The sequence below is a fragment of the Pan troglodytes genome, chromosome 12 (genome assembly GCF_028858775.2).
Source record: "Pan troglodytes isolate AG18354 chromosome 12, NHGRI_mPanTro3-v2.0_pri, whole genome shotgun sequence".
Lineage (NCBI taxonomy): Eukaryota > Metazoa > Chordata > Mammalia > Primates > Hominidae > Pan > Pan troglodytes.
The window spans coordinates 103,952,796-103,965,937 of NC_072410.2; the positions used below are offsets into that span (position 1 = coordinate 103,952,796).

The window sequence follows — 13,142 nt, forward strand, 5'->3', positions numbered from 1 at the left end:
AGCTGCGATTACAGGCATGCACAACCATGCCTGGCTAATTTTTGTATTTTTAGTAGAGACGGGGTTTTGCCATGTTGGCCAAGCTGTTCTTGAACTCCTGACCTCAGGTGATCCACCTGCTTTGGCTTCCCAAAGTGTTAGGATTACAGGCGTGAGCCATCGCACCCAGCCATAATTGTAGTTTTTAAAGAATGGAATAAAAATGTTTTTTCCCTTGTTATGTTCAGTATATTTTTTTTTCAAATGATTACTAAACTGTTGAGGCATAAATGCTTATCAAGTTTTTTTGGAACTAACTACTTACTAAGGGGAAATATGTCTTAGTATGTTTTTGGTCTATGAGTACTGTGGAAAACTTATTGAGACACTTAAGGACACTGTCCTTCAAGAAAGTTTGGTACTTTCTGTACTAGGCAAAGGTGGTTGGTGATCTTACAAAAGGACAACTCTCAAGATTCCTATTCTAGTTTAGGGTTCCTAGACCTGAGGGGATGAAGGAAGTAACTGGTTCCAGTAAGTATTTGACAAATATTTCTTGGTGAATATTTTCTCTGAACATTTATTGAGTCAGGTACTAAACGAAACATTTGAAGTGCATTATCTCATTTAATTCTTAAAAATATCACAATGAAGTAGGTATTGTATCTTACAGATGAAGAAACCAAAGCTCAAGAGGTTAACTGAATTTCGTAAGTCACGCAGCTAGTAAATGTCATTTGAACACAAAATGGTTTGACTTGAAGCTAGTGCTTTTTCCATCACACCACACTTTCCCCGAATGGATGGGTGGATGGCTGCTGGGACAAATCAAAGGCCTGGTGTTTCTGAACAGGGAGAATACTTTAAATGCCATGGAATAGTGGAGAGAGCAAGATGGGGTATTTTCTTGTGTGAAAAAAAATAATCAATCAAATTATCTCCTTTAGCATACTGAATAAATAAAATCAGAATGCCTAATATATCTACATCGAATTCTGCAAAGTTTATCCTCTCTTTTGCCTTTCAAAAGTACAGAAGAACTATATTCTCTGTTACCACACAGTTAAGTCCTAAGGACTTAGTAAAGTCATAGGCTGGTCCAAGTTCAAAGAAGACAATCCCTTCAGCTCTGCATCTCCTTCATCTGACTAATACAGTCACAAACCACTGGTCCAAATGCTTGGGATGTTTGAGATATTTCTGCCACAATCAAGCATATCTATTTGCATAAAATATTTAGATATTAAATTTCTAATGCTAAAAAAAATCCTTCAGAGCAGAAGTATGTTTTTCTTAACCTCATTTGTTTTCGAAAAGTGAGAATGAGAAAGAAAAGAAATGCATCATGCTTTACATAAAGGAAATAGCTCCAGGCAAAGCTTGCTAAATATTTTAATGGTTTAAACATTCATTTTAGCAAGTTTTCTTTAATTTTCTTAACTTTGTTCCTTTTGAACTGGCTCAACCTTCATGTTTAATCATTGGAGCTTTCAAGGAACAGCCCACAGAAAGTTATATACACAAATATAACAAACATTTCAAATAAAGCACAATGCATAAAACAGAGAACAGGAGAACTCTGACAACAGCTGCTAGATTTAACACTAATAGTTTTGAAAGATTTTGGCTTGAAGGTTAAGAGTATCTTATGACAATAAGCAGGCTTTGTATATAATGTCAACAGTCCCGTTGCAACATGTCCAGTTTTAATTTATTCTTTTTCATTTGTATAAGACAAATAATATAATTATGGATGTCTGGTTCATGACATTAAGTTTTAAAAAGTCCAAAATCAATCTTATTTTTCAGGAATAACACCTTTTTAAAATTTCTGGCCTATATGCTTGTAATGGCTTAGTCTAAACATGATAATATGCTCCAAGTCTTTATGCATTTATTTTATTTAAATGAGTGTTTGGTGCATTGGTGCTTCTGCGAGTGTGAAAGTGATTGAACTTTCCACCCAGTTTGCTTCTTCAGAGGGTATCATAACTGATACTCAGTCTAGAGATGGGAGTTGTGTGCAAGGACCTCCCTCCTGCCCCACTGACCCGGCACACATAGAAGTTTTCAGAATCACCCTCTGTCCTGCCCCTGGCAAAAGCTCTGGCACCATCCCAGGCAGATCAGAGAGTTTTTACATACATTCACACATAGATAGAAACACACATGTGCATAAAACGCTCACATACACACACAGACAATCTTGTAAGTAAGACTCTCTGTCAGTCTTGGCTTAAGATGTCAGGTCATAAATCTCAGAAGGGTGTTTCATAATTGATTAAACATTTAGAAGACACAAAATAAACAAAACACACAACTAGGCTGCTATATAGGAGGCAGATGAGAGTGAAGTATGGCTTTCAGAAGGAGGGAGGGTTCAGCATAGAGTTGAGGATGAGTTCCCTCTCATGAACACATAAGTCAACAACAAATGCCCAGCAGGGCAGTGCCACAGAGTGACATGGACTTCCTTCTGTGTTTGGGCTAAGAACACCAGCTCTCTCTCCACATCGAGGTGGGCTATACAACAGACCTGGTTTCTGTAGCTCAGAGTCCAGGTCAGGTGACAAAACCAGGCAAGCTCACAATTTTGGAGTCCTGCTCCCAAAGGCACACCTTGGCCTAGAGTGCTACTCTCTAGAAAAAATTGCACAGTTAAAAAAATAACACTCATAATATTTTTTAGTATATTCTGTGTGACAGGCACTGTAATGGGTGGTTTACTACTATTTTCTCACTGATTCTTCTCTGCCATTCTATGAAACAGGTACTATTATCTCCATTTTGTATGTAAGAAAACTGAATTAATAAACTTTCCCAAATATATGGCAAATACAGTACACAAATTCAGATCTTTCTCCTTAAAAAATCTGCAGCAGTCACTGTCATTCAAAGGATAAAAATGCCTGGGATTGGACAAATGACCTCATGCATGATGATGCGATTTTTTTCTTGGTTATATTGCCCTCCTATGGGAGTTCAAGATTGTCCCTTTTCACGTTTTTCTACTCCGTGGCACTTTCTTGTGCAAGCATTAGAAGTACTCCCCTCCCCACACTTGCACTTCCATTAGTGCCTGCCAGTTAGTTGAGCCCACCCTGAAACAAACATGGGTACACATGCACACACGCACAGGTGTCTGTGCTAACCTCTGATATCTCATTAAACTAGTACTGAACATCAGGGAAGACTTAGACACTGCAGAATTCAACCCTCTCATTTTACTGATAAGTACACTGAAGGGACTGGTCTAAGAATAAAGAGGACACCATTTCACAGACATTCCCAGAGTCTTTATTTTTTATGCAGATCCCTGTTTTGTTCAGGAGATAAGCAGAACAAATATGAGATCCATACTCTTATTGGTTTGTAGTCAAGAAGAAATAGATAGGTGACCTCGGAATTGCAGCTCAGTGTGGTAAGTGCTTTTCCTAGGATAAAGGTCAAGTGCTAAGAGAGGAAGAGAGGGGCACTGGCACACAGTAGAAGCCTGCTACTCAGGTCTCCTATACCTCAGTCTTTTATTTAGATAGAAATGTAATAAAATTGCTGGTGGCCATTTTCAGCACTTGTAGAAATTGATGCTCTATGCTTATTTCTCTAGCAACAATGACCATGAAGGTGTCTATAGCCCCAGAATTGAGAAGTGCACTCGGCTCTGTTTCTATAGCATGAAGGGACTTCTGATTTTACGTGGCACTTACCCTTTTGTCACCATGAGCTTCTTGAGGGCAGCAATCATTTCTATGCATTGTATACCCAGGGTTAGCATCGGGCCTGGCACATGGAGAAGGTTCAATGTAAGTGTGTTGAATGAATAAAGGCCACGGTTAGATAGAAACTCAATATGGAAGAAGTGTTGCCTCTTTACATCACTCCCTTCATCTGAAATGGCATCCACTGCACTGCATGAAGCCTGGGCTTCCATGCAGGATGCTTCCACAAGCCTGAGCAGCTGAAGTTTTAACTACTACTAGACTCTGGGGTCTCAAACATGATGGTTTCACTAAATCTACCCTCTTATTCCACTTTGAGGGACAGACAAGCCCCTATATGGCCAGAAACTAAGCCCAGGCACAGAATCAGCTTCACTGCAGAGCAAAGCTCCATCTTAATGCAAGCATTTTTGGGCAGTGTGGTATGTGGTGGGGGAGAGTGGCAGGCACCAGGATACTTAGGTAATCAGCTCATCTCTGTCACTAACCGTGTGTTAGTGACTCTGTGTGAGTTCCATGTGTGGAATTCACTCCACTTAATGTCCAAGATCAGCAAGATGAAGGAATTAGGTGAAAGATGGTTTCTATAGTCTTATGTCACTCTAACATCCTGTAGTTCCTGTAGTTAATTAGTCTGGGCAAAGATTTTATGACTAAAACCTCAAAAGGAAACACAACAAAAACAAAAACAGACAAATGAGACTTAAACTAAAAAGCTTCTGCACAGCAAAAGAAATAATTAAGAGTAAATAGATAACCTATAGAATGGGAGAAAATATTTGCAAACAATGCATCTCACAAAAGGCTAATACCAAGGATCTACTAGGAACTCAAAGAACTCAGCAAGAGAAAAATAGGTAACGCCATTAAAAAGTGGCCAAAGGACATGAAGAGACATTTTTCAAAGGAAGACACAAAAGTGACCAACAAACATGAAAGAATGCTCAACATCACAAATCATCAGAGGAATGCAAATTAAAATTCTAATTTTTTTTTGAGACGGAGTCTTACTCTGTTGCCCAGGCTGGAGTGCAGTGGAGTGATCTTGGCTCACTGCAATCTCTGCCTTCCGGGTTCAAGCGAGTCCCTGACTTCATCCTCCCGAATAGCTGGGATTACAGGGATCCACCACCGTGCCAGGCTAATTTTTGTATTTTTAGTAGACATAGGGTTTCACCATGTTGGCCAGGCTGGTCTTGAACTCCTGATCTCAAGTGATCCACCTGCCTCAGCCTCCCAAAGTGCTGTTATTACAGGCATGAGCCACCATGCCCAGCCATGATATATATACCATATATATATAATGTATATACATACATATGTGTATATATATACCACACATATATCTGTATATATATACTCACACATATATACACCCACATGTGTATATGTACACACATATATGTGTGTGTACATATACACATGTGGGTGTATATATGTATATACACACATATATACACACTTTGTCCCAATATATTGAACTTTTATGCTTAAAGGCTGTGACTGATCACCCTATCCTACTACTCTTAAACAGAAGAATATATAAAAATATATTTCATAATATATAATATACAAAAATTGAGATATGATTTTTAGTTATTTCTAGCATTTTTCTATACACACACACATATATATGCACATAGATGTATTTTCTATATACACACACATATATATGTGTGTGTATATATATGTATATATATATTTTTCCTTTTTAAACTAGCCATTCTGATTGGTGCCAAAATACAACAGGAATCATTCTATCAAAAAGACACTTGTATGGTTATTGCAGCAGTATTCACAATAGCAAAGTCATGGAATCAGCCTAAGTGTCCATCAACGAATGTTTGGATAAAAAACATAGGTATGGAACACTACTTAGCCATAAAAAAGAATGTAATCATGTTTTTGCAGCAATATGGATGGAACTGGAGGCCATTATCCTCAGTGAAATGACTCAGAAACAGAAAGTCAAAAAGCACATGTTCTCATTTCTAAGTGGGAGCTAAACAATGGGTACACATGGACACACAGAGTGGAATAATAGACACTGGAGACTCCAAAGATGGGAGGGTGAGAAGTAGGTGAGAGATGAAATGTTACCTATTGGATACAATGTATGGTGTTCAGATGATGGGTACACTAAAAGCCCAGACTTCACCATTATGCAATATATCCATGAACACAATTGCACTTGCACCCCAAACCCATAAAAATAAAACATTTAAAATACATACAAAAAATCCTAATCCTGCAGCCATGTCCCACTATCTTCTTACTGCCAGGCACTCTCTCCAAGACCCCAGGGATTTGTTTTACATGACCTTCCTCAGAGTGCCTTGATGGGAGCACGTAGGGGATTTTTGTCGAATGAGACAAAATCTACATCTATGTTTAATCTTTTCCATTTTTTTTAAGTTCACTGTTTTCATTCCTTTTCTTCTTTTTACATTTTCAACAAAATTTTATTTTTCATATACTGTATAAGTACGTATCAAAAATATTTATTTTTATTGATTGCATATGACTAACCTAAAAAATAACTCAAACCAGAAGAAAAACACTTAAAATACAGAAAAATACTAGAAATAACTAAAAATCATATCTCAATTTTTATATATTCTTCTGTTTAAGAGTGGTAGGATAGGGTGATCAGTCACAGCCTTTAAGCATAAAATTTCAATATATCGGGACAAAATGTTTTGGTGGATATAGAAAAGAAACAGTTTTGAAAGAGAGAAAGGATTTATGAACATGTTTCAATTGTTCATTTCTTTTATTTTTTATTTTTTGAATGGAGTCTTGCTCTGTCGCCCAGGCTGGAGTGCAGTGGTGCGATCTTGGCTCACTGCAACCTCCACCTCCTGAGTTGAGGAGATTCTCTTGCCTCAGCCTCCCAAGTAGCTGGGACTACAGGTGTGCACCACCATGCCCAGTTAATTTTTGTATTTTTAGTAGGGATGGGGTTTCACCACATTGGCCAGTCTAGTCTCGAACTCCTGACCTCGTGATTCACTCGCCTCGGCCTCCCAAAGTGCTGGGATTATAGGCTTGAGCCATGGTGCCTGGCCTTAAATGTTTAATAAATGTATATACCAAGTATATTTTTAAGGCTTTTAGTGGATGTCAAATTGTGAGTTTTAAGGTTCCAATGGATAAAATTCATTGAATAATTGGATTCTTCTAATGTTCACATTTTACTATCATATGCTGGCAGTTACATTCTTTAGAATGATTTAAATTTATGAAGAAACATTTCAGAAGAGTGCTAGGAAACAATGTAGGAGAGCACACAAATATTGAAACAATTCATGAAGATTTTAAAGGATTAAAACAGCTTAAAGACATTGTTGGTGACACTGTTTTTCTCCTGGAAGCCTTGGCTCTGTAGCTATTCCTTATGTTGTAGAGAGATTTCCACGTCTAAAAGCTTGCTAACACCACCATGGTTACTTGAAACGCGTCCGCCCTGCTGCTTTTTCTTATAGTGTTGCTCATGATTACACAAGCTGACATACTTATCAGAAAAGCACTTGGGTAGAAATGACAAAAGCTGGACTCAACTTACTTTAATAAATGTTCATGTAGGAATTGATGGAAGCTCACAAAATTAATGGAAGAGTTGTAGTAACTTCAGAGACAGTAATCTCACCTCTTCCAGGATGCTGTCTTCACCACTTCTCCCCAGTGTCAGCTGTGTCTCCTGGTGTCAGCTTTGTTCTCTCCTGTGTCCCTATAATGCAGAGGACATGGTTACCCTAGGTCTGTAATCATGAAATCCGTGATGATCCTCTTAGAAAGAAAAGGAATTTTTTCTACTTGATCAACTTAAGAGGGTCCTAGAGAAAACCCTGATTGCTATGGCGTGGATCATATTCCTGTTCCCACATCAATCACTCTCACCAGAGTTGTGGAACATTATTAGTATCTGGATCTGAGTCCTATGCTCACATGGCCTCTTGAAAATGGGTTAATGGAACTGGAAGCATGCAAAAACTCATGGTTTCGATGAGGGAGGAGCAGATCCCAAAGAAAAGTTTTCTACTATCAAAACAAGGGAGCAAAAGTGCTGGACATATAGAAACAATAATTGCACATTACATATGATAATAATTAGAGCATAATTTATGGGCAGCTTAATGTATGTCAGGCTTTTACATATAATTGCATTTACATACAATTTCATTTCTTGTAACAAACATATGAAAAGATATTTCCCTTCATTCATTGATGAAGAAACTAAAGATTAAAAGGCTATGCTTGGCAGGGTGTGGTGGCTCATGTCTGTAATCCCAGCAGTTCAGAAAGCTGAGATAGGAGGATCATTTGAGCTCAGGAGTTTGAGACCAGCTTGGGAAATGTAGAGACACCCCTGCCTCTGCCAAAAAGTAAAAATAAAAAAATTAGCCAGGCATGGCAACATGTGTCATTAGTCCCTGTTACTTGAGAGGCTGAGGCAGAAGGATCACTTGAGCTCCAGATTGTAGTGAGCTATGATGGTGCCACTGCTCTCCAGCATGGGTGACAGAGCCAGACCCTGTCACACACATAAAAAAAGTTAGGCTGTATAGGAATTGCTGTGGCTGTGGAGAAAGGTAGAAGAGTCACACGTAGTTTGAGAAATATTTCTGGATGTCTTTGTTTGATACATCTAAGTAATTGCTCTGGAGGAAGATATAATACAATAAAATAAAAATTAATAAATTATATTGATTATGCATCAAATGAACATTAGAGAGGAGAGACATACAGATACTGATAGAATCAAAATCATGACTATTGAAAGAATATTTGAATCTCAAAAATAGTCTATAGTGCTAAAGCTACAAAAGCCTTTGGAAATTAAATCGCACCTTAAATAAGCACTTAAAAATGCTGAAATTAGATAAATTGCACAATTTGAAAATGGCAATTTAATAAATGGAATTCTAAATTCAATATTTGCCTTAACTTTACCGGATATCATCTTTTAGCCACCATTTAGAGAAACTGACAAAATAACCATGAAAGAGAAGCAAGATATTATAGAAACAAAGATGATAAAATATTTGAAAAAATATATCATATTCCAAAGGAAATAGCTATGAAAATGTTTGATACACAAATATGTCACCATAGTTTGATGACAAAAGGTAAAAATATAATTAATTTATGTGTATCCTGCAATTTAACCAAGAAAGTTTGCAAATCTCTATAAAGGTGAGCAAAATATCAAGTTTATAAATCAAGTTTATAAAGATAACATTCCAAAAAAGCTTTTTATGACCTATATCATAATATCTTTATTATATTAATATCTCAGATAAAAAATGGGTTAAAAAGTAATGCATGTAGTTACATATGTTCAGGTGAAGATGATAAAGGATTTGGTACCATGAACAATAGAACTGTTGGTTAAAAAAAAAAAAAAAACTACTTATTGAGCTCAATCACCTAAAGGCTCTCTAATGAAAAGTTTTTGAAAATATGTGCTCATCGCCTCATCAAAATATAGTTACAAACAGGATTATTATTTAGCTAGTGACACTGTATCAAAATAATGGTCACAAGTACAGTGTTGAAATGTCAATAATGAATTAGAAATTACAAGGATGATTCTATGAATAATTTGCATACCAGTTTATATCACTTGGTAAAAAGTCATAATACACAGTTTATTCACAGAATAAAAAAAGCATTTTAAAGCTTTTATTTCATATTTTTATTTTTTTCACCCCATTAGTAGTAAAATGTCTTACTATTCTCTCAGCATTTATGGACAAAGAGTTAAGAGGACATAGAGACCCTTCTCAAGTCAGGTAAAGGCTAAGAGTATTTCCTGTAAAAAGAATCATTCAGATGGTTGAAAGATGGATCATTTCAACACAGGGTCAATAAAAGAGAATATTTCAGATAGAACAAACTCGTGAAATTTTGAATACACAAACTGATGACCGCTACCAAGTGCAATAAGTTAGTATTAGAAGACCTTAAGGATATGAGTGGAAAACAAGGTCTGTCAACGTAGATTAGGATCAGATTGTTAGCATCTTTAGGGCCATATGGAGGCACAACATTCTTCTGGCTTTTGTTTATCCCTGATTATTTTTTCTTTAGGAGAATAGTGATATTCCTTATCTGTAAAATGGAATAAACAATTCCTTAAGAGTAATAATTTAATTATTTACAGGAAAGAACCTGACCGAAGGCTGGGTCTATTGTAGATGACTGAAAAATATTTTCTGGCGTATAAAAAGTACTTTACCTAGCTAAAATATGCACAGTCTTTTTTCAAACTCACTGAAAACACCAGGATTGAGGGTTCAGTATTAACAGAAAAATGTTGTAATTTCCCTAAAGAAGATATGCTCTATCTGTGTTAAATCTGTTCATTAACTTATTCTTCAGCATTAAAAATAATAACAAAGGAATGTTTCTGAAACTGATTATACTTCCTTTTATTACTAAAAATACAAATTGCTAAATTCATCTCATTTTTGCATGACATGGTATACACAGCTTTGCTTCCATGTCTAGTCATGAAATTTTGCTGAGGTTCAGAGCACTTAGCTGGTTGTATATTTTTTGGCTCATATGAAATCCAAGGTAATGAGCTTTAACACTACAAAGGCTCTGGAATGCTTTCAAAAACATTTGCTTCCCACAAGACAAATTAGCTGAACCAAGCAATAAAATGTGACATTAAGCATTCAATACTACCATTTTTATGTAGTCCCAGGTCAGCTCAAAATGACCCCATTGGGGGCATTTCTGTAATGCCCTTGCTCATGGTTCTACTAAAAAGCTGTCTCTAAAAAGCTAATCAATAGTTATTTACGCCTTGTAGACCTCCAAAGAAAGTCTACCTCATAAATTGAACTCAAGGCATTTTGGAAGCTTCTGGACCTAATGCAGTTTATAAGGACCCTCTGTCAAGTGGACCACCATGCGTGCACATATAGATCTACATGTGTCTATGTGCATTTGCAGTTTATCATTTTTACTTATTTGGTATGGTATCCTATGATCTTGAAGAAAATTCTAAAGTTGCGTAACAATTAGTGAGATCCTACTGATTTTAACATTTTTAAACAGTCATATTTAGACTGCCTAGTTTTTGAGTATCTTGTTTTTAGAATATGAGATGTGTTCATCTCCCTTGGAGTGTCATATTCTATTCTAGGAAAAACATTTCTCTAGGCAAACTGTAGTGGGTCTAAAGAAGAGAGGACAGGAGAGGGAAGAAAGATTAAAGCACATCTTACATGGAAGAGTTGTGAAGACTGGTGTGCCTAGAAGAAAAGAAAGTTGAAAGGTGGAGAGAAGAAAAGGAAGCCTCTGCATGTCTGCTACTGTTAGGTTAGAAGGGACCCCAGGGCTTTTAGATGAGGAGCAAGGAACAAAGCAATAGGGAGATAGGGTTTAGGTCAATATGAAAACGACCTTTCTAAAACAATGGTGCAAGAAAGAGTGGACTCTCCAAGTAGAAACTAGGTAAGAGTGATGTTTCAGACTCTTATCAGCCTTGGAATGAAACACCCCAGGGATCCTTACAGCACACAGCTTTGTCCTGCTTGTAGGGTTTCAGGATATCCTAATCAAGCCTGAGCTTCTCAATATGCAAAGCCTTCCATGCCCTAAGGATCCCAAGTTTTCTTTCATTCCCAAACCAGCTTTTTACTTTTGTAAAAGAGAAAGTTAAAAAGCGAAGGCATTAATTTTTAAAAATTCAAATTCACTTTAAGAAATTTTACCTTGACTATTTTTGAGAATTAAACAAATATTTATTCTAGAAAAACTGAGAAAATTTCTCAGTCAGCTTGGTGAACTCCCGCTTGTTTTATGGTCTGTCAAAATTATGGGTGCTTCCTCCTTGTAGGCTACTCTATACCTTGATTAATAGCAAAGAGAAAACTTCAAGACATTAAGGAACAGAATCTCCAGTCAGCTTTTCGTGTCCTTTATTTTTTGGAAACGTACTATCCTGACAATTTACAGGAGCCTTCCGCACTTCTTTCACCTCAGCTTGGAGCAATCCTAACAGTTCTAGGTCTTTAAGCTGACAGCTGTCATTTGTGCACAGGGGCAAAAACAGAGGAGCAGTCATGGCCCGTAGCCAAATGCTGATGGAGAATGTCAAGGCTGCCATTGCATCAAGGACTCCCCACTTTCCTTTTCTATTACAATGCTAAGAGCCGCTATTTAATTATGACCCCTTCTCCTGAAGAATTCTAGTGATGACCTCCATTTATTATGCAACTCATCATAGCACAGTTTTGCTTTTTCAGAGCTGCAAAGGTACCCGTTTCCCTAATCTACTGGGGGAACCAGAAAGAGGAATGTGCACATACTGATTACTCCCACTAACTGCAATTGATATCTTATCTAAGAGCAGCAATCATGACTGCACCTGTTCTGGTGAAAACAAAAGAAAATGATTAGAGTAGTGCCATGGGGTCTCCGGCCCTTTTTGACACTGCTCTAAAGATTCCTTTGCAAAAATCTAATGGTCACAGTATCAGGGCAGTGGCACAAGTCAGAATTAAAGACTGAACAAGGAAAAATTGCCAAGAGATTAAGTAGAACTGCCAAAGAGCTGGAATAACAGCCAGGGCAGAGATGCAGAGATGACCCACAGGGGTGCAGGACAGGTTTTTTTTGTTTTGTTTTTGTTTTTGTTTTTGTTTTTGAGACGGAGTCTCGCTCTGTCTCCCAGGCTGGAGTGCAGTGGCGCGATCTCGGCTCACTGCAAGCCCCGCCTCCCAGGTTCATGCCACTCTCCTGCCTCAGCCTCCTGAGTAGCTGGGACTACAGGCGCCCACCACCACACCCGGCTATTTTTCTTTTTCCTTTCTTTTTTTTTTTTTTTTTTTTTTTTTTTTTTGTATTTTTAGCAGAGACAAGGTTTCACCGTGTTAGCCACCATGGTCTCGATCTTCTGACCTCGTGATCCACCTGCCTCGGCCTCCCAAAGTATTGGGATTACAGGTGTGAGCCACCGCGCCTGGCCAGGACTCACCGTTTATGTCCTGCTGATTCGGGATGCTGTGGAGTTTCTGGCTCCTAGAGACCTTCAGCTCTCTTCTAAGTCAAAGGATCTCTGAAAGTCCATTCTAGGTCTAAGGCTTTACTTTCTCCAAGAGCTTTAAGTTATATATCAACCCACAGCAATTCTGAGTTCAAGAATCAACAAATTAGCCAACCACCAAACACACACAGTCTGTGTGTGTGGCACAAATTTGAAGCAGAGTCACTTTCTCCCCCTGTCTAGCCTAAAAGGAAGAGAAGGCATGCACCTGCCGACAGTTTCGATGATAGTCACCCCAGTCAGTGGATACATATCACCAGCATAGGCAGCAAATATGCCCATTTCACCCATGTTTTTAGCAAAGCTGGACAGGACCAAGTGGAGAGATTTGGAGGGACAACTCTTTGAACCAACATTCTGTTTGTCTGGTGGTTCTCAAA

The 13,142-nt window shown here is 37.8% G+C and overlaps 1 long non-coding RNA gene across 2 annotated transcripts in view; it reads right to left on the reverse strand.

The window, feature by feature from the left end:
- The window catches only part of LOC134807945 (uncharacterized), a 430,365-nt gene that overhangs the window by 150,608 nt on the left and 266,615 nt on the right, over positions 1-13,142 (reverse strand). Inside the window, exon 2 of one of the 2 annotated variants that reach the window (XR_010149622.1) lies at positions 7,264-7,428. This is a non-coding gene — a long non-coding RNA (uncharacterized LOC134807945). Of the gene's footprint in view, positions 1-6,487; positions 7,429-13,142 lie in introns of those variants that run through there. The other variant, XR_010149623.1, reaches the window with a different exon arrangement.